This window comes from Bos taurus, chromosome X, assembly GCF_002263795.3.
Source record: "Bos taurus isolate L1 Dominette 01449 registration number 42190680 breed Hereford chromosome X, ARS-UCD2.0, whole genome shotgun sequence".
Classification (NCBI taxonomy): Eukaryota; Metazoa; Chordata; class Mammalia; order Artiodactyla; family Bovidae; genus Bos; species Bos taurus.
In genome coordinates, this window is record NC_037357.1 from 136298450 (window position 1) to 136320151 (window position 21702).

Consider the following 21702-nt stretch of genomic DNA (forward strand, 5'->3'; position numbering starts at 1 on the left):
CTGGAGTGGGATGCCATTGCCTTCTCTCATATACATATATATATACACACACATATATCCCCTCCTTGTCCTCCCCGCATCCCACCCCTCTAGGCCATCACAGAGCACCGAGCTGAGCTCCTTGTGCAATACAGCAGGTTTTCACTAGCTCTCCTTATGTATCTGTATGTGTTTTACTAAATGAACATGGAGTGTTGCTGCTTCTTGCACACTTTTTGGTGACAGAATCCTTTCTTCATACAGCTGTCCATGTAAGTAGATCTGGTCACAGTGTTCCTAAGAAATTCCAACAAGACGATTTTTTTTTTCTTTTTTCCTTCCTTCCTTTCTCCCTTTCTCTGTCCCTTTCGATTCCCCCAGCACAGCTCATGGGATCTCAGTTCCCCAAACTAGGGTTGGAACCCTTCCCAAGGTCTTGAAAATGCCCCGTCCTCACCACCACACTGCCAGCAACTCCCTACCCTTGTTTCCATTCTGCAACTTTGAATATATGCAGAAGTTTCCGTATTTTATTATATGCAAAAGTTTCCATTCTGCAACTTTTATTATACCTTCAAAGGTTCAGGCCTGGAAGGCAGAGCCTTGTGGATGTCCTGTATTGTATATTTCAGGCAATAGGCAAGATTGTTTCACCAAAGGGGCGGAGCCAGTGTGAGGGAGCCCAGGAAATAGAGCACAAAGATTAAACCGGAAGGATTCGATTCAACATGGGGTCAGGTCTGCTCTGGTCTGTTGCAGTCCCTTCACAGCTTTCTCCTTCATTTCCACTTCCATGGATCCCTGTGAATTCATGCATCACAGGTATTTCCACAACTTCAGCTACTCTTTTTTTTTTTTTTCATTTCTAATGCTGTTGGCTCCCTTATCCACTGGACTGTTTGTGTCTTCTGAAATAAATGGATGGGTGTTACTCACACACACATTTTTCCTTCTTAGCGTTATGCTTGTGCTCAGGATACACTTGATAAATTTATAAATAAATCAGTTAATTCACACTTTCTTGGCAAAGCCAATGACTTTCGGGCCTGCTGTAAGCTTTGTGTTTGACTTGAGGCTCTGCTTCTAAACTCCACCTTAGGAAGGATGTATGTTTGTGTGTATGCCTGTGTGCATGCATTCTTAGTTGCTTCGGTTCTGTCCGACTCTTTGCGACCCCAAAGACTTTAATCCTGCCAGGCTCTTCTGTCCATGGGATTCTCCAGGCAAGAATACTGGAGTAGGTTGCCATGCCTTCCTTGTTTATAACGACACCTCTGTATATATCTATATTTTCGTATCTGAAAGTGGCTCAGTCGTGTCCAACTCTTTGCAATCCCATGGACCATACAGTCCGTGGAATTCTCCAGGCTGGAATACTGGAGTGGGTAGCCTTTCCCTTCTCCGGGGGAATCTTCCCAACCCAGGGATTGAACCCAGGTCTCCCACATTGCAGGCGGATTCTTTACCAGCTGAGCCGCAAAGGGAAGCCCTTTGTATCTGAAGTTACATGTTTTACTACTTTGGAAGGAAAGCTATTATTGACGATACTTTTATTGGATCTTAAATATCTATTCAATGATAGAAGAAAATAAATATGTATATAAATCATATGTAAGTTTCTTCTATTATTAGATTGTATATCTATTGTGTACATATAATGTATTAAATAAGTGATCAAAATAGTAAGTTCTTTATGCATATGAGATATACAGCTCTTTTTGGTAAAGGGTGTTTTCATGCATATTATCTCATTAGCCATCCCGAGGGACCCACAGGAGAGCTATTTTAATCTCTGTTTAAAGGATCTATTCCCTAAAGTTCACCGACCCTAACAGACTTTCCAGTAGGTTACAGCTACCACAGATCACACACTTGATCTTAAACTGGGTCCCCTAAGTCAGTGTACATCACCTTTCCCTCTACTGGCTGTGTCGCCCAAGTGTCTTTCTCTGAAAACTTGTGAGGAATCCCTAACTGTGCCATCACACCGAATATGACAGCAGATGGGATTCGGGAGCACGTGTGAGCATGTCATAGGGATAGGAGACATCATCTTTTTCCTCCAAGACATAAAGCCATAGGTCTACAAAATTAGGTTATTAACAGAAGCAAACGTTTATTTACAGCATCTTACATGCCTGAGCCCTGTATCAGTTATCACAAGGATATCATGAGGGGATTGCTTTCATCTGCTCCACGTCACAGAGGCAGAAACCCAGACAAAGCATCTTGGCACACGCCCCGAAGGTCACAGGCCACTGGAACCCTAGGAATCGAGTTTGGGAATCTGTGTGCAGCTTGCCACAACACTCTACAGCCTTCTCCACCTTGTGGGCAGTAAGCCTCAGATATCAGCCAGTGGACAGCCGACTCACCTCAACCCAGCGATGAAAACCAGGTCCTATCAACAAGCGTGTAGTTGGCTGGAAAAGATGAACTCCTAGATTGCAAAAGTGAAGAGCGACGTTTCAAAGTACATGACAGACGCCACCAGTGTCTTCAGTACTTTATTCATAAGAACCATTGCGTATTTTATTCATCAGAACCATACATTCTTACGTATAAGAAACAAACCCCAAAAGGGATTAATATTAGCCCATCACCTGGACAGAAAACAGGTTTTGTCCTTTACGGGTCTTCATGTTCATTTTGTTATACAGATGGATACAGATAGCTATCTATGTATCCATCTGTGTATCACTGTATGTATATAGGTATCTATCTATCTCTCTGTCCATGCATCAGTCCATCCATCTATCCAACCTTCCATCTTTCTATCCATCCTTCTATGTATTATCTATTCATGCTTCTATCTACATGTCATTGCTTCCCAGCAGCTCCGTAGATAAAGAATAGGAGACCGGAGTTCGATCCCTGGATCGGGAAGCTCCCCGGGAGAAGGGAATGGCAAACCACTCCAGTATTCTTGCCTGGAGAATCCCATGGACAGACGAGCTTGGCGGGCTACAATCCACGGGGTCGCAAGAGTCTGACACAGCTTAGCGACTAAAGAGAAAGAAACAAAGACAAACCCAACATCATCCAGAAACAGTAACAGGTTTCGTCAGTCTGTTTGCCTACCCAGGTATCTATCTATGAATTAATCTACATGTCACTGCTTCCCAGTACCAAGCAGAAATGGTAACATACTTGTCAGTCTGTCTGCCTGTCCATCTTTGTATCTATCTATGGCTATGTATCTATGTGTTGATGTATGTATCTGTCTGTGACCGTGTGTATTTATCCGTGTGTTGGTCTGTGTCTCTGTCTGTGACTGTGTATGTATCTGTGTGTTGGTCTGTGTGTCTGTGACTATGTGTGTGTATCTGTATGTTGGTCTGTGTCTCTGTCTGTGACTGTGTGTGTATCTGTGTGTTGGTCTGTGTCTCTGTCTGTGACTGTGTGTGTATCTGTGTGTTGGTCTGTGTGTCTGTGACTATGTGTGTGTATCTGTGTGTTGGTCTGTGTTTCTGTCTGTGACTGTGTGTGTATCTGTGTGTTGGTCTGTGTATCTGTCTGTGACTTTCTGTGTTTGTATCTGTGTGTTGGTCTGTGTGTCTGTGACTGTGTGTATGTATCTATGTTTTGGTCAGTGTCTCTGTCTGTGACTATGTGTATGTATCCGTGTGTTGGTCTGTGTATCTGTCTGTGACTGTGTGTGTATCTGTGTGTTGGTCTGTGTGTCTGTGACTGTGTGTATGTATCCGTGTGTTGGTCTGTGTATCTGTCTGTGACTATGTGTGTGTATCTGTGTGTTGGTCTGTGTATCTGTTTGTGACTGTGTGTATGTATCTATGTGTTCATCTGTGTATCTGTCTGTGACTGTGTGTGTATCTGTGTGTTGGTCTGTGTCTCTGTCTGTGACTGTGTGTATGTATCTGTGTGTTGGTCTGTGTCTCTGTCTGTGACTGTGTGTATGTATCTGTGTGTTGGTCTGTATATCTGTCTGTGACTGTGTGTATGTATCTGTGTGTTGGTCTGTGTCTCTGTCTGTGACTGTGTGTGTATCTGTGTGTTGGTCTGTGTATCTGTCTGTGACTGTGTGTATGTATCTGTGTGTTGGTCTGTGTCTCTGTCTGTGACTGTGTGTGTATCTGTGTGTTGGTCTGTGTCTCTGTCTGTGACTTTCTGTGTTTGTATCTGTGTGTTGGTCTGTGTGTCTGTGACTGTGTGTATGTATCCGTGTGTTGGTCTGTGTATCTGTCTGTGACTATGTGTGTGTATCTGTATGTTGGTCTGTGTATGTGTCTGTGACTGTGTGTATCTGTCTGTGACTGCATGTATGTATCTTATGTGTTGGTCTGTGTGTCTGTCTGTGACTGTGTCTAGGTATCTGTGTGTAGGTCTGTGTGTCTGTCTGTGACTATGTGTGTGTGTATCTGTGTGTTGGTCAGTGTCTCTGTCTGTGACTGTGTGTGTGTATCTGTGACCGTGTGTATTTATCCGTGTGTTGGTCTGTGTATCTGTCTGTGACTGTGTGTGTATCTGTCTGTTGGTCTGTGTGTCTGTGACTATGTGTGTGTATCTGTGTGTTGGTCTGTGTATCTGTCTGTGACTTTCTGTGTGTGTATCTGTGTGTTGGTCAGTGTCTCTGTCTGTGACTGTGTGTGTGTATCTGTGTGTTGGTCTGTGTGTCTGTGACTATATGTGTGTATCTGTGTGTTGGTCTGTGTATCTGTCTGTGACTGTGTATGTATCTGTCTGTTGGTCTGTGTGTCTGTGACTATGTGTGTGTATCTGTGTGTTGGTCTGTGTATCTGTCTGTGACTTTCTGTGTGTGTATCTGTGTGTTGGTCAGTGTCTCTGTCTGTGACTGTGTGTGTATCTGTGTGTTGGTCTGTGTGTCTGTGACTGTGTGTGTGTATCTGTGTGTTGGTCTGTGTGTCTGTGACTATATGTGTGTATCTGTGTGTTGGTCTGTGTATCTGTCTGTGACTGCGTGTATGTATCTTATGTGTTGGTCTGTGTGTCTGTCTGTGACTGTGTCTAGGTATCTGTGTGTTGGTCTGTGTATCTGTTTGTGACTGTGTGTATGTATCTATGTGTTCATCTGTGTATCTGTCTGTGACTGTGTGTGTATCTGTTTGTTGGTCTGTGTGTCTGTCTGTGACTATGTGTGTGTATATCTGTGTGTTGGTCTGTGTGTCTGTCTGTGACTATGTGTGTGTATATCTGTGTGTTGGTCAGTGTCTCTGTGACTGTGTGTGTGTATCTGTGACCGTGTGTATGTATCCGTGTGTTGGTCTGTGTATCTGTCTGTGACTGTGTGTGTATCTGTGTGTTGGTCTGTGTGTCTGTGACTATGTGTGTGTATCTGTGTGTTGGTCAGTGTCTCTGTCTGTGACTGTGTGTGTATCTGTGTGTTGGTCTGTGTATCTGTCTGTGACTGTGTGTGTATCTGTGTGTTGGTCTGTGTGTCTGTGACTATGTGTGTGTATCTGTGTGTTAGTCAGTGTCTCTGTCTGTGACTGTGTGTGTATCTGTGTGTTGGTCTGTGTGTCTGTGACTATGTGTGTGTATCTGTGTGTTGGTCTGTGTATCTGTCTGTGACTTTCTGTGTGTGTATCTGTGTGTTGGTCAGTGTCTCTGTCTGTGACTGTGTGTGTATCTGTGTGTTGGTCTGTGTGTCTGTGACTATGTGTGTGTATCTGTGTGTTGGTCTGTGTATCTGTCTGTGACTGTGTGTATCTGTCTGTGACTGTGTGTATGTATCTTATGTGTTGGTCTGTGCGTCTGTCTGTGACTGTGTCTAGGTATCTGTGTGTTGGTCTGTGTATCTGTCTGTGACTGTGTGTGTATCTGTGTGTTGGTCTGTGTGTCTGTCTGTGACTATGTGTGTGTGTATCTGTGTGTTGGTCAGTGTCTCTGTCTGTGACTGTGTGTGTGTATCTGTGACCGTGTGTATTTATCCGTGTGTTGGTCTGTGTATCTGTCTGTGACTGTGTGTGTATCTGTGTGTTGGTCTGTGTGTCTGTGACTATGTGTGTGTATCTGTGTGTTGGTCTGTGTGTCTGTCTGTGACTGTGTGTGTATCTGTGTGTTGGTCAGTGTCTCTGTCTGTGACTGTGTGTGTATCTGTGTGTTGGTCTGTGTATCTGTCTGTGACTGTGTGTGTATCTGTGTGTAGGTCTGTGTGTCTGTCTGTGACTATGTGTGTGTGTATCTGTGTGTTGGTCAGTGTCTCTGTCTGTGACTGTGTGTGTATCTGTGTGTTGGTCAGTGTCTCTGTCTGTGACTGTGTGTGTGTATCTGTGACCGTGTGTATTTATCCGTGTGTTGGTCTGTGTATCTGTCTGTGACTGTGTGTGTATCTGTGTGTTGGTCTGTGTGTCTGTGACTATGTGTGTGTATCCGTGTTGGTCTGTGTATCTGTCTGTGACTGTGTGTGTATCTGTGTGTTGGTCTGTGTGTCTGTGACTATGTGTGTGTATCCGTGTGTTGGTCTGTGTATCTGTCTGTGACTGTGTGTGTATCTGTGTGTTGGTCTGTGTGTCTGTGACTGTGTGTGTGTATCTGTGTGTTGGTCTGTGTATCTGTCTGTGACTTTCTGTGTGTGTATCTGTGTGTTGGTCTGTGTGTCTGCGACTGTGTGTGTGTATCTGTGTGTTGGTCTGTGTGCCTGTGACTATGTGTGTGTATCTGTGTGTTGGTCTGTGTGTCTGTGACTGTGTGTGTATCTGTGTGTTGGTCTGTGTGTCTGTGACTGTGTGTATGTATCTATATGTTCATCTATGTATCTCTGTGTCATCGCTTCCCATTACCATCAGTCAGGAAACAGTAGCACTTTAGTCTGCCTGACGCCCAGGGAATCGCTACCACCGCTGGCGCTCTCGCTCTCGCCTAGCCCGGCAGGAAAGGGTTAAAGCTGTTTGCAAATACAGCGGCACGTTTGCCGTCTCCGAAGGGTGCCGGAGGAGCGCAAGAAGCTCTCACCTCCCCCCCCGCCACCCAACCCCCGCGCTTCGGGCACTGGGGGCCCGGGGAGACGCGGCTCACCTGTTCCACCACCCCGGCACACCCGGGGAATCTCTCCGTTCCAGCTGGTTTGCACTGGGATTAGCTGCTCTTTGCAAGCGCTTTGTAGCTGCGGATTTGGTTTCTGTAGTGACGGGGCCGACTGCGGAGATCTATTGGCTGCTGGCTTTGTAAATTTCATTCAGTTTGGTCCAATAGCAGAGGGCGAGCTGGGAGCCATCAGGACCTTTCGCTTCAATCTCTCTCTCTTTCTTGCATCCCGGGTCTCTGTCTCTCCGTACAGAGCGCTTATTCAGACCTCACGTTGCCCTTCGAGCTCCGCCTGCGTCCCCGTTTCTTCCTGCCCGTCAGACTATTTACGCCACAAACACCGAATTTTCCTGCCAAAGGCCGGGGTCGGTGGTCCTCGCATTCCTTTGGGGACGTGGGTTGGGGGTGGGGGACGGTGTGCAAATCTGGTTGGGATTCGACAGAACCCCAGGCGGCTGGACTTATACACATCCTCCTGAATCATAAGCATCAGTCAGGGTTCCCTGGAAAAATCTGGATGCCTAACAGGAACACTCAGAACCGATGCGGCTTCTCCACGGCTGAGGTAGGTGCCGTTTTAAGATACACGTCTCTGGGTTATTTTTCATTTAAAGCCCCCTCCCCTCCCCCCTTTTTTAACGATTGGACTCGTGTGTGCATCCCAGAAAAAGATGCTAGTAAGCCTGATTGCTAACGTTTGCGCTTCACTTCATCCGATATTTTTTTAAAATTATTTTTTCCCTCATTTTGAAAATTTGAATAGGACTTTCATCTGTCGCTCCATTTCTTAGGTGTGGGTGGGAGTGTGGACATGCATGTCGTCTGCCAGCTCCGTGCACATCTCGACACAAACGTTATATTATTATTATTATTTTTCTTTTGACTTAGAAAAATCGCGATATACCACCGTGGGGTTGGAAGCCTTTTGGCTGCAGTCAGCTGTTTGAACGGCGCCGGGGCCGTGTTTGCTGTTTACAAAGTAGCGCTGTGTTACATACAAATAAACAGAGAAGAGTGTGGCCGAGAGAGGAAGGGGGAGAAAAAAAAAATATATCTGCAGTACAGGGAGAGAAAGACCGAAGCGCTAGCTCTCTGCAAAGCGGGACTGGTGAGGCAGCCTGGAGGACTTAATGGAAACTGTGAGCAGCCACGGCCTTTTTTTTTTTTTTTGCCTTCCTCCTTCTTTAAGGAAAACTGTCAGCTGCTACCTCCTGGGGTGCATTTTATTTTATTTTATTTTTTGGGTTAACCAGGGAGAGGGGGGAAAAAAAAAAAAAGCAGGCTTGGCTGGGTTTGCATTAACCGATTTTCCTTTTTTTTTCCCCCCCTCCCTTCGTTCCTCTGCTGGCCTTGAGAGCAGATGACGGGCTTGTGTGATGCACTGAATAACGCGCGTGACTGATTAGGACCGGGCTGGGGTTTGCTGGGCAGCGACCCGGGGCGCGCTGGAGACCCCGGGGTGAAGACGGATTGATGGTTAGCTCCGCGCGGTTTCTGCCAAGCTGGGGGGGTGGGGGTGGGGGAAGAGGGGGGCGGGCTACCTGCACCCCTCAATCTTCTTCCCGTGCGTGTGGGCTGGGAGAAAAAGCCAGCGGCGAGAGGTGGAGGGTGTTGAGGGGAAGCGAGTCGGGGGCGGCTGGTGGCGGGGGGAGCTGGTCTCACTGCTTCGGGGAGCTGGGTTGGGGGGGTCTGGCCTGGACCTGTGCGAGGGGCACGCGGCTCCCGCGCGCAGCACGGTCCCCAAGGCTGCCCGCTTGGCCCCAGGAACCACAAAAGTTGCTTTAGCAGCGGGCACCCGCGCGGGGCGCTCCGGGCCGGGGTCTCGGGTTGGGGGTGCGGACGGACCCCATCCGAGCCCCTTGGAGGACCCCGATTCTCTAGAGCAGAGCCCACTCCCCCGCCCCCCATCAGCACCACCACCACCACCGCCGCCGGGCGCGCGGCGGGCCAGCCCTTTCGTCCCAGGTAGGGGCTGGGGGTCTCGGGAGTCTGTGGGATCTGAGGACCACCCCCACAGACTGGGGCCCACGGAAGCGCCCCACACCCCGACCTAAAAGCCGGCGGCTCTCCTCCCACCCTCCCCTCCCCACGCTTTCAATCCGATTTCGTCCCGACCACCTCCTCGTCCCCCCCACCCCGCCCCGCAACAGCCACCCCCACCCCCACCCCCCCCCCCAGCCAAGGCATTCCCGCGCGCCTCGGCCTGGTTACGCCGCCACCTCCAGCGGGCGGAACTGGTGGCCAAGACCCGCCGCCTGGGCGGGGTGGGGGGGGTGGTGGCTGGAGATGGGGCGGCGGGGAGGGGGGTACCCGGAGGTGGGTGAGGGGCTGGGAGAGCCTGGCAAAAAGCAGCCCCCTCCCCAAGGCGGCGGCGGCGGCGGCGGGCCGCCCCCCGGGCCTGCGTGGCCGGACCTGCGGGCGCGCGGGGTGGGGACCGGGGCTGGGGAGGTGTTGATGGTGGTGGTGGTGGTGGTGGTGGGGCGGGGGGCGGGTGTGCGCCGCTCGGCTGTAGACGGTGCGGGGGGGTCGCGAGCTCGAGGAAGGAGGAGAGGCTGAGGTTCCCCGGCTGCAAACCACCCCCCAGCCCCCAGGCACGACAGTTGCCTGCCCCCCTCCGGCTCCCCAGGACGCCCGCCGCCTCCTCCCGGCGCGCACGCATCCTTCCGTCTCCCAGACGCGCCCCTCTCTATTCCCCCCCTCCCCGACCTGGACCCCCCGGCTGTTTTCCTCCCGCCGAGAACCCGGGAGGCTCGCCTTCTCCCCTCCAATCCTCCCGGGCGGCCTTCCCGGGTTGCGGAGGTGGGGGGGTGGTGGTGTTGCACCTCCAGATCCGGACGCGGGTACCCCGCGCAGCCCTGGGCCCGGGCGCACCATTCCGGCGCCTCTCTCTCTCTCTCACACACACACACACTTCACCCGATCTTCCTGCATCGGCGGGGTCCCGGGGTCCCCGCCACCACCACCCCTCCCACCCCCTCCCACCGGGGGCCCGGCCGGGGGACCACCCTGGGAACGGACGTCCGGCCGGGAGGACTAGGGGCGCTCGGACGACGTCCTCTGCATCTCTCCCGCCACCCCTTTTCTCAGCGGGGTTTGATTTTTTTTTTTGGCTGCGGGTTTCCTCGGCTTCGGACTCATTCCTCGGAACCGACCAGCAGGTGTGGGCCTCTTTAAAAAAATATATATTTTTTTTTACTTTATTTCTGGAGCCACCAGGTTGCTATTTTGGGGCTGGCGTGGGGGAGGAGGGCAGCAGGCAGCGTCTCGGGGGTCCGGGGTGGGGGTGGACCCCCCCAACCCCATAACCTGGAGCTGAGGCTGGCATCTCGCGCGCGCCCCGGCTGCGCGCGTAATGTATGAAAGCCGGAGCGCGGGCGGGTCCCTGGGCGAGCCCGTCTTTCAGGTGGACCCAACTTAAGAAATTTGGGGTGAGGGGTGTCGGGGGCGGGGGGCGGGGGGGGAGCAGCGAAGTAAGCAGGTGCTGTCCTTGCGAGCAGGATCCACAAGGGGGTAGTGTGGCTACTTCCTTTCATTTTGATTTGCCTTCTTTTTCTTTTTCCTTTCCTTCTCTTTGGTCAGTGGGGTGAAATAGCTTTCTGTGATATCCTATAGTTTTGGAAAGGATCCACTGGCCGGCCCGGTTTCCACCTTCTGAGCGCGTTCCATTTTCCCCGTGTCCCCATGCGAGGTGGTGCCGACCTAGCATCTTTTCTGAGTCAGGCTTGTCCCCTGATTTGAGGAACAGGACGCAGAAGGAGGTGGGGTGGCGGAGAGAGAAAAAGGAAGAAAAAAGTTTGGGGAGACTTAGTGATCCTCACGGGGCCGATTTTCCAGTCCGTGGAGGTCTCTGCAGGCCAGAACAGAAGCGCAGGCGTCAGGCACCGTCTGCTGGGCACCTCCTTCGGCTAGAAATGAAACGACCGGGGTGTCGAGACCTGACTTCCCGGTGGAACAAAGCAACCTCAGCTGCTTGGGAGAGCGCCGTGATTTGAATGGAGATGCTTTAGCGTTTTTCCTCGGGGCTGACGGAGTCAGGGGAAATGGTTTTGATGGCCCCGAAATCTGCATGTGTGTGGGGGCACATTGGGGGTGGGGTAGGGACTGGTTGCAGGCCTCCCGTCCGCTGTTGGGAAGAGGTTACTAGCGATCTCGAAAATACTCCGGGTTGGTCCCCGTGTTTGAATGCGACACAAGGTGTGTGTCTGGGAAGCCGGGCGTTTATGGCACATGGTTGCATTCATCGTTTATGTCCAGATTTAAAATAAAATTGAATTTTAGAAACGTGCCCCGATATTCAAAACAGAAGCGTCTCACAGAGGCCTCTGCAAATAATTTTCTCCCCCAAGATGAGAACCTCAGTATTCTATTACCCAAAGAAATGTAATTGACAATTTTTAAAGAGTATTTTCCTTGACATGGAAGAAAAAAAAAAATGAGGGCCAGGATGTAGCAAGTGGAAAATTACTTCATTAGTTTTAAATCACTGGATTAAAATGACATGTTAAATTTTTTGGAAACCAGTATGATTTCGAGCGGGGAGTTAATGATCATTGCTTTTTCATAATAACGGCCGTGCTTTGATGCTGTTTGCAAGGTGTTTTGACATGTTTTTCTTTGGTGGAAGAATTGTTAATGTTCCTTTGTATTTTTTTTTCCCAAATAAAAGAATGCTGAATGTACATTTAGCCCTAAATCCAGCTATCCAGGTAATTTTTTATCCCAGTCTTAAGAATAGGTAACATGCTCCATAAGTGAGGAATTGTTCCATAAGAAGCATAAAGCAGGTATGATCCTGTGAAATTCACAAGTGAATACATGTGCAGAATTGTCAAGTTATTTCTTTGGCCTGGCATGTAGACCGACAGCAAGTATATGGGTGTTTTTCTTTTATTTTTGAACTTGGCCTTTTCATTTTTTTTTTTTTTCCTTTGCAGTAATTTGTGGAAAGCTTCTGGTTTCCATACAAAGACTAGAGTGTTTCCTGTCTGTCTATACACATTTTGTTGCTTTCAGAATACGCAGGCAACTCTGTAAGAACCCTTTAGAATATTGGGCTTTGATGCCTGGACCACAAAACAAAGACGCAGAGACGGTTCTCACAAAAGTAAATATTCAAGTGCCTGGAATCTGGCAGGGGGCTCACCGGTCTTCCGTTTTAATTGGTACTCCAGATTCTCAACCTTTGTTACAGCCTGGGTATTGTGGACTGTACAACCTGTAGACAGAGTTTATGTGATTCAAATGAAGCGACCCTGTGAAAATATTTAAAGTCCTTTAAATGCCCTCACTCTGAAGACAGGCTTCTCTGATGAAAACAGATTTTAAATCCCAAACTTGATGACAGTTGATTTTTTTTTTTTTGGTATGTGAAAGTCAAGGGCAAGGACCAGATTTTTAATATATCAACCACGACTGTATTCTTTCTGAATATTCTCCATCCTTCACAGCATGCCTTTATTTTCAAATGAGAGAAATATGTTCAGCTTTAAATCAGTTGCTCAATTAAAAAAAAAATTCTGGATGCTGTATTTTTTTTTTTCCAGAAGAGACACTTCATCGTCTGCTTAAGGACTTTAAAAAATTTCTGAGACAGGCTATGCCTTCTAACGTAGCAACAGCTGATTTCTTCAGCGTGTCAGCTTCCAGTTTCAAATAAAATATTCCGCTTATGTGCAGAGATGGGGAGACAGTGAGGCTCTCAAAACTGAGCCCACGTGGTTGTAGGCAATTAGGTCATCTGTTGTGGCCTGTAAACCATTCATGGGCCATTCATGGCACGAATATTTTCCAGTTTTGTAATTTTTTTTTTCTCTCTAAACAACCTACATTTGGCCTTTCAAAGCCTCTTCTGTTCTTTGTTCAGTGGATGGCAGGATGGGAAATCCTTCCTCTTATTTTCTTGGAGACGGGCAGATTAGTGCAAATGAATAAAGGAGAGGGGGGGAAAAGTGGTGGTTGCTGTTGTTCATTTGCTAAGTCGTGCCCGAATCTTTGCGACCCCATGGACTGCAGCACAGCAGGCTTCCCTGTCCTCCACTATCTCCCCAAGTTTGTTCAAACTCATGTCCATCGAGTCAGTGATCCCATCCAACCATCTCATCCTTTGTCGCCCCCTTCTCATCCCACCTTCGATCTTTCCGAGCATCAGGGTCTTTTCCAATGGGTCAGTTCTTTGCATCAGGTGGCCAAAGGATTGGAGCTTCAGCATCAGTCCTTCTAACGAGTATTCAGAGTTGATTTCCTTTAAGATTGACTGGTTTGATCTCCTTGCGGGACAAGGGACTCTCAAGAGTCTTCTCCAACACCACAGCTCAAAAGCATCAAATCTTTGGCACTCAGCCTTCCTTATGGTCCAGCTCTCACATCCACATGTGTCTACTGGAAAAACCATAGCTTTGATTATATGGACCTTTGTTGGAAAAGTGACGTCTCTGCCTTTTAATGTGGCGTCTAGGTTTGTCATAGATTTCCTTCCAAGGAACAAGCATCTTTTAATGTCGTGGCTGCAGTCAACGTCCACAGTGATTTTTGAGCCCTAGGAAAGAAGTTGGCAATTTATAGGCTGCGAACAAATATCTAGGCTGTGAGAAGGATTTATGTCTGCGGTGGGCATATGACACAAAAATGAAATAAAAGGCTCGTAAAATCGGTGCCCGAGTGGAGAATATATCCAGGCCACTTGGGGCTCTGATTTCAAACTTAAGACATTCACTGTTGAGAGCAACTGCCCTCGGTGTGCAGGACTCTGGAGCGCCCTCTGCCTGTGGAAATGGGCTAATCAGTTTCCAGAATGAGTCTCTGAATCAGTCCTGAATGTTCATTGGAAGGACTGCGGCTGAAGCTGAAACTTCAATACTCTGGCCACCTGATGCAAAGAACTGACTCATTGGAAAAGACCCTGATGCTGGGAGAGATTGAAGGCAGGAGGAGAAGGGGACGACAGAAGATGCGATGGTTGGATGGCATCACCGACTGGATGGATGGATGGATGTGAGTTTGAGTAAACTCTGGGAGTTGGGGATGGACAGGGAGGCCTGGCGTGCTGCAGTCCATGGGGTCACAAAGAGTTGGACATGACTGAGCGACTGAACTGAATCTGGTCCAAACTTCCCCTCCCTGCTCCCCAGAAGGGATGCCTGATAGAACAGAAACCAAACCTCAGCAAACATAAAGTATACAGTTAAGATGAAGTATTATTGAATTGATGATTCCAGGAAAGAAAAAGTGTCTTAGGAAAGGCGTGAGAAAGAGAAAACCCCGTAGGGCCTCATTGGAAGACATCTCAAACAAGCAAGTCTTGATTTCAGGATGTGTTCTTCATAGCTGTATCTGACTCTTTGTGACCTCCAGGCTCCTCTGTCCATGGAATTCTCCAGGCCAGAATACTGGAGTGGGTTACCATTTCCTTCTCCAGGGGATCTTCCTAAGCCAGGGATTGAACTCAGATCTCCTGCATTGCAGGCTGATTCTTTACTGTCTGAGCCACCAGGAAAGCTCTTATTTCAGAATGGTATTCAGGAAGTAGCAAGGTGCTTTTACAGGTCTTCAGAAATGAGGACGAGGAACCAGAGCTCTGGTGGTTTTCTTTAAAATGTGTGTTGTGTATAATGGTCTCCCATGAACAGATGACAGCCTTTAGGCTGACAGTTGGAACTTCTTGGTTTGACATGTCGATATTGGTGAACATTTTGGTTTCCAGAGGCTCATATCACATTGGGTGATGAAGTCATCATTTGGTCTTGAGGCCAGCACCCCAGCCATATCTTTGTAATCTTAGGAAAATGTTAGTAGCTCAGTTGTGTATGACGCTTCGTGACCCCCATGGACCGTATATAGCCCGCCAGGCTCCTCTGTCCCTGGGATTTTCCAGGCAAGAATACTGGAGTGGGTTGCCATGCCCTTCTCCAGGGCATCTTCCCAACCCAGGGTTTGAACCCAAGTCTTCTGCATTGGGGGCAGATTCTTTACTGCCTGAGCCACCAGGGAAGACCTTTTTATCTTATGGCATTGTGGTAAGAACATGGGAAAACAGATGTACCCTTTCAGCTTGGGTTTCAGTGTATCATACAGTCCCGTGGGCTGTAGCTACAATATTACACAGCAGGTCTGGAACATCATCACCTTGCTTTGAAAGCGAAAGTGTTAGTTGCTCAGTCTCATCCGACTCTTTGCAAACTCATGGAGCATAGTCTGCCAGGCTCTTTTGTCCATGGGATTCTCCAGGCAAGAATACTGTACCTAACCTTGATAACCATGGATTTGTTACCTGCCATTTCCTCCTGGCCACGCCCATTCTAGTCTGAAATTCTGTGCACTTGACTCTCTGTAGGTTCCTGTAAGCACCCATCCCCCGTCCTGACTCATCTTCCTCTTCTTTTTTTTTTTTTAAAAAATTGAAATATGGCTGATTTGTGGGGCTTCCCTGGTGGCTCGGATGGTAAAGAATCTACCTGCAGTGCAGGATTCCTAGGTTCAGTCCCTGGGTTGGGAAGATCCCTTGGAGAAGGAAAAGGCAATCCACTCTAGTTTTCTTGCCTGGACAATCCCATGGACAGAGGAGCTTGGTGGGCTACAGTCCCTGGGGTCACAAAGAATCACACACAACTCAAGTGACTAACACTTTCACTTTTCACTTTTCCTGGTTGGTTTACAAAATTGCGTTTCAAGTGTACAGCAAACTGATTCAGTTATACATACATAAATATATTTATATATATATATAAATATTTTTTTTTGCAGATGATTGCAAAATAATTGAGTATATAGTTCCCTGCACTTTTCAGTAGCTCCTTGTTGTTTATCTATATTATATATAGTAGTGTGTATCTATGTGGCTTCCCTCGTGGGTCAGGTGGGAAAGAATCTGCCTACAATGGGGGAGACCTGGGTTCGATACCTGGGTCAGGAAGATCCCCTGGAGAAGGGATAGGCTACCCACTCCAGTATTCTTCGGCTTCCCTGGTAGCTCAGCTGGTAAAGAATCCGCCTGCACTGCGGGAGACCTGGGCTCAATCCCTGGGTTGGGAAGATCCCCTGGAGAAGGGAAGGACTACCCTGTCCAGTATTCTGGCCTGGAGAATTCCACGGATTGTATAGTCCACGGGGTCGCAAAGAGCTGGACGTGGCTGATTGACTTTCACTTTAGTGTGTATCTGTTATTCCGAAACTCCCAATTTACCCCATCCCTTTTCCCCTTTGCTAACCACTTTTGTTTTTGTTTGGCTGATTACGACTTTTTTTTTTTTTTGCGGAGGTTGATGATGGGGGGAAAGAAATTGTATTCTGCCAAGTGCAGTCCTTTGAAATGTGGAATTTCACTTCCGATTTTTCTCATGTTAGAAAGCAAACTTGTTTAAGCTTTGGAATCCTTTAAAAAAAAACCAGAACGAAGGTGACAGAAACTGCGATTGGCAGTGATGAGAGGTGTGCACTTGCAGCCCGTGATTATTTTTGCAAAGCACGGAAAAGAGCTCCTTGCTTGTGTTCTTACAGCGGTGATGGGACTGGAACATGGTGTCATTTTCCAGGTCTCGTTTGTCAGTATCACCAGTGTTTGGTTCATAGACACAGCGGGGAACATGGATTGGGTTACCTTGACTGTCCGCCAGCTATGAATGCTCAGCCCGAGGCGTCAAACTGCGGTCTCGGAAACCACTAGCAGGGTTGGGAGGGGTGGGGCAGCTGGTGGTTAGGGGGTGAGGAGCCCAGAACCCACTGAGGTTGGGTAGCTGCAGAGCTTTCCCGTTTTTTCCTGCACGAGTATTCTCTGTGAATACGCTAGATGGTGGGAAAGCATAAGCACATTTTTAAAGAAATTTAGGTTGATTTGCATAATTTTAGTAGTTTCCCATGGACAACACAGTGATTCGGTATGTTTATACTTTATGCAACACAGTTTCCTGTGCTGATCAGTATATCCTTATCTCTTTTATAACAGCGGCTTATTCTTCTTTAAAAAAAAATTTTGAAGTATAGTTGATTTACCTGCTTATGGGTGGCTCAGACAGTAAAGAATCCGCCTGCAATGCAGGAGACCCTGGTTTGATCCCCGGGCCAGGAAGATTCCCCTGGAGAAGGAAACGGCAACCTACTCTAGTATTCCTGCCTGGAGAATCCCGTGGACAGAGGAACCTCAGTCCATGGGGTCGCAAAGAGTTGGACCCAACTGAGCGACTCACGCTTTCAGTTTCATAGTGGGTTTACAATGTTGTGTAAGTTTCAGGTATACAGCAAAGCGTATCTGTTTGTTTTCTATGTCTTTGAGTCTGTTTTGCCGATAAGCTCATTTGTGCCCTTTTTTTTTCCCGTTCCACGTGTGAGTGATGTCATGATATTTGCCCTTCTCTTTCTGCCTTACCTCGCTTGGCATGGTCATCTCTAGATCCATCCACATTGCTCCAAATGGCATTGTTTCATTCTTTTTTTTTTTGTGGCTGAGTCGTATTCCATTGTGTGTGTGTGTGTGTGTGTGTGTGTGTGTGTGTGTGTATGCATCGCATCTTCTTTACACATGCAGCCATCGATGGACACTTGGGTTGTGTCTGTATCTCGGCTACTGTAAATTGATGGACGCTTGGGTTGTGTCCATATCTCGGCTACTGTAAATAATGCTGCTGTGAGCATCGTGGTTGGAGGGGTGGTCCATGTGTCTTTTCGAATTAAAAGTTTTTGTGTTTTCTAAATATATGCCCAGGAGTGGGATTGCTGGGTCATATGCTGGTTCTCTCTCTAAGTTTTCTGAGAAACCCTCCATCCTGTTCACTATCGGGGGCTGTGGCAATTCACATTCCGTCCAACAGTGTGGGAGAGCTCCCTTCTTCCCACGCCTGTTTACCGTTTGCAAGACTTTTTTGATGACGGCCTCTCTGACCCTTTTGAGGTGATATCTCACTTTGGCTTTGATTTGCATTTCTCTTAGTTACCGGCATTGAGTCCCTGTTTCTGTACCTGTTACCACTTATTGGAGGGTAGTGTGTTTTATTATTGCCCCTCCATCTTGCTGTCTAGGTTTGTGGCAGCTTTCCTTCCCGGGAGGAGGTGTCTTTTATATACCTGTATCTATGTATTTTATTCAAGTGTAGTTGATTTACAATGTTGTGTTAGCTTCAGGGATACACCACAGTGATCCAGCTATACGTATAGGTGTATCGATTTATTTTATTGGAGTTTTGTTGATTTACAATGTTGCGTTAGCTTCAGGGATACACCGTGGTGATCCAGCTATCCCTATACATGTGTCTATTTACTTTATTGGAGTTTTGTTGACTTACAACGTTGCGTTAGCTTCAGGGGTACACCATCGTGATCCAGCTATCCCTATACATGTGTCTATTTACTTGACTGGCGTTTTGTTGATTTAAATTGTTGTGTTCTTTTCAGGTGTACCGCACAGTCGTCCATTTATGCATATGCAGATTCTGTTACACGTGCTTTGCTCTAAGGATTTATTACAGGATGTTGAGACCTCCGTCATGAGACCGAAAGAGTTTGCGAGTGTGTGTTGAGGGGCACACGTGTACTTTCTGTAATTTTCCCGGAAGCTTTCTCTTCCGATGTGAGTAACGTTTTCCAACAGGGTATCATTGTCCACGCCCCGGGTGAGCCCCTGTGTGTGGTAGGCGTGAAATCAGACAGCCCCTTCATGGTCATCCATATTCCGCCAGCTTGCATAACTGGGATGCAGAAATTGACTTTTTTTTTTTCCCGAGGATCAAACCAGACACTCTTTTTTTTAAAAGACAAAACTAAATAGCCCTTTTATCTGCCTGGTAGGAGATGCCAGCCTTTGTGTCTTTCTCGGTGCGCAAGAGCGCTGATGAGAGGCTGTTGCCATTCACCTCAACTGGCAAGATCCAAGGAGCTTTGTATCAGCACAGCGGACAAAGCCGGGGTTCACGTTCCCCAAACCCTGAGAAGCTGCAAGTCCCCGAAGTGGGGCAACTCATGACAATCTCTTTGTGTCCTGGGGGCCCCTGCCTTCCTGCCATTCCCATGCATTCTGGTTCCACGTGGACCGCTCCCCCGCAGAGCACCTACCGAGAAGCGTGGACGACACCCCAGCCCCTGGGAAAGACGGGGCAGCGGTGAATTAACACCTCAGGGTTTCCAGGCCCAGGCTGTCACTGTGTCTCCAGCAGCAGGTTCTTTGTAAATTGGATTGCACGGAATAGCAAAGAGACTTATATAGCAAATACATAAATAGCTATATACATATATATATATATATACATACAGCTACATATATATAGCAAAGACCTCAATAGCAGATAGACTTAAATAGACTTTAAGTCCCTGATGTGTCTGTTGACTGCCATGTAGGCACAGGGGGGGGTCTCAGGACAGTTACAGACGGCATCACAGAGCCCTTTCTCGTACAAAATCATTTCATTGGCAAGTCGTATCTAGAAAGCCTTCATCCAGAAAACTAGCTAAAGTCGATTTGAATATATGTGTATATAATTATTGCTGTCTTGCGTTTATATATTTATATAATTATATTTATACACGGCATTTTTAAATTTGGTTGATTTGCAATATTGCATTAGTGTATACAGCTAAGTGATTCAGATGTATATATATATATTTATATATATATGGATGTATATACATATATATACATGAACTTATATATATATAACTTATATATATATATATATAAATCATACGTGTGTGTGTGTGTCTGTATGTTTTCAGATTCTTTTCCCTGTAAGTTCCTACAAAATGTTAAGGAGAGTTCTCCATGCTATACAGTAGGTTCTTGTTGGTTGTCTATTTTATATATAGTCATTTTATATATAGTCTGTGTTATACATATCTAAAATTGAATTTGTATATAGTTTATATAACTGATAAGAAAAACTCATCAAAACATGCTTTATTTCAACATCTATTGGAAAACCTTTGTATCCATAATGAATAAAATTCATTTAGCACCATAATGTCTTATAGAGAGAAGGAAATGACAACCCACTCCAGTATTCATGCTTGGAGTACCCCATGGACGTGAGCCTGGTGGGCTGCATTCCCTGGAGTCACAAAAGGGCCGGACAGGACTTGAAAACTGAACAATGTGTTACAGAAATATAGCTGTGTTATATAACGTAAATGAAATTTAGCCTATATAAGGAATTAATATAAATATATAAGATTGAGATAGATATAAATTACATAGAGAGATGGATGGGTGGATAGAGTTTGATGGGCATTTTCCAGAAGAAACTGTTGTATGTGGCCAGTCCATTTCCAGGCTGGTCCCCAGAGTCCATGGGGTCGCTAAGAGTCGGATACGACGGAGCGACTTCACTTTCACTTTTCACTTTCATGCATTGGAGAAGGAAATGGCAACCCACTCCAGTGTTCTTGCCTGGAGAATCCCAGGGACGGGGGAGCCTGGTGGGCTGCCGTCTATGGGGTCACACAGAGTCGGACACAACTGAAGTGACTTAGCAGCAGCAGCAGAATCTTCCCACTTCTCACTCAAGTGAAGTTGAGGAGTGTTGCTATGGTAACAGGCTTATTACAGCCCTCACTGAAACATAACTAATTGATACTTAGTGGGCAACCTTATGTCAGTGGGAACATATGTATCAGGTCAACCCTGATAGACTTCTGCCCTTAGACTCCAAGACCCAGAATCTGTGTCAGCCTGGACAGAAGTCCCAGGAAATCAGTGCTGGGCACCACGGACCTGGGGCGGTGGTGGTGGTGCCCTGTCTGTCCATCTGAGTAGCTTCTCTTGGCGAGGTGTCTTTTGGGGTCTTCTTCCAGGTGGGAAGTCAGTACGGTGGCTCAGGAATGGAGATCCTTTCAGCACTGGCAGGAAAAGAAATTGGGCGTTTAACAAGTATGCATCTTTTTTCTAGAAACTGGTTTCTGACTCCTATTCCTTCTTCCCTTCATCACTTTTCTTGAGCATGTCCAAGGTACAAGTCTGGAAGGAAATTTAGTTCTGGTATTGTAGAGGGGAATTAGGCATCAGTTCAGTCGCTCAGTCGTGTTCGACTCTTTGCAACCCCATGGACTGCAGCACACCAGGCCTCCCTGTCCATCACCAACTCCTGGAGTTTACCCAAACTCATGTCCATCGTGTCGGTGATGCCATCCAACCATCTCATCCTCTGTCATCCCCTTCTCTGCCCGCCTTCAATCTTTCCCAGCATCAGGGTCTTTTCCAGTGAGTCAGCTCTTCCCATCAGGTGGCCAAAGTATTGGAGTTTCAGCTTCAGCATCAGTCCTTTCAATGAATATTCAGGACTGGTCTCCTTTAGGATGGATTGGTTGGATCTCCTTGCAGTCCAAGCTACTCTCAAGAGTCTTCTCCAACATCAGCTTCCTCCAAAAAGCTTGCCTGTGTGTGTAAATGATCATGAGAAGGTTATTAATATATTTAATTCATGTGTGTGTCATTGCTTACCATTTCCCGGTATGTATTGTGGATTTTCCTTTTTTTATTTCTTCTTTTCTCCTTCCCCTTCCTCCTTGTCTTTATTCTGCTTGGCTGAGTAATGAGGACTCAGACGTCCTTAAAGGATTAAAGGACCAATGAAGGTAATTAGATAGAGGATAATTCTTTCCATTAGTCAGAAAAGAGGAGCAAAATGAAATGGCTAAGAAGATTTTCCACGACAGTGTAATAGAGTCCTTCACATGCCCTGTTTATTCAGCTGCTTGGAGCTTTCAAAGTTGTCAAACCACATATTGGTGAAACACTGATTTTTT

The 21702-nt window shown here is 47.2% G+C and overlaps 1 protein-coding gene and 1 long non-coding RNA gene across 3 annotated transcripts in view; one reads left to right on the forward strand and one right to left on the reverse strand.

The window, feature by feature from the left end:
- Positions 1-2475: 2475 nt before the first annotated feature.
- LOC112445066 (uncharacterized) lies at positions 2476-7066 on the reverse strand. The gene is made up of 2 exons (XR_003033464.2): positions 6976-7066; positions 2476-2985 (listed from the first exon to the last, which is right to left on the reverse strand). It is a non-coding gene; the product is annotated as an uncharacterized lncRNA (long non-coding RNA).
- Positions 7067-7465: 399 nt separating this feature from the next.
- Positions 7466-21702, forward strand: part of LOC100300059 (neuroligin 4 X-linked) — a 391198-nt gene continuing 376961 nt past the window's right edge. For both annotated transcript variants that reach the window (XM_059883924.1, XM_059883923.1), the window contains exon 1: positions 7466-7549. The gene's annotated coding sequence lies outside the window, so the exon portion shown is untranslated. The remainder of the gene's footprint in view (positions 7550-21702) is intronic.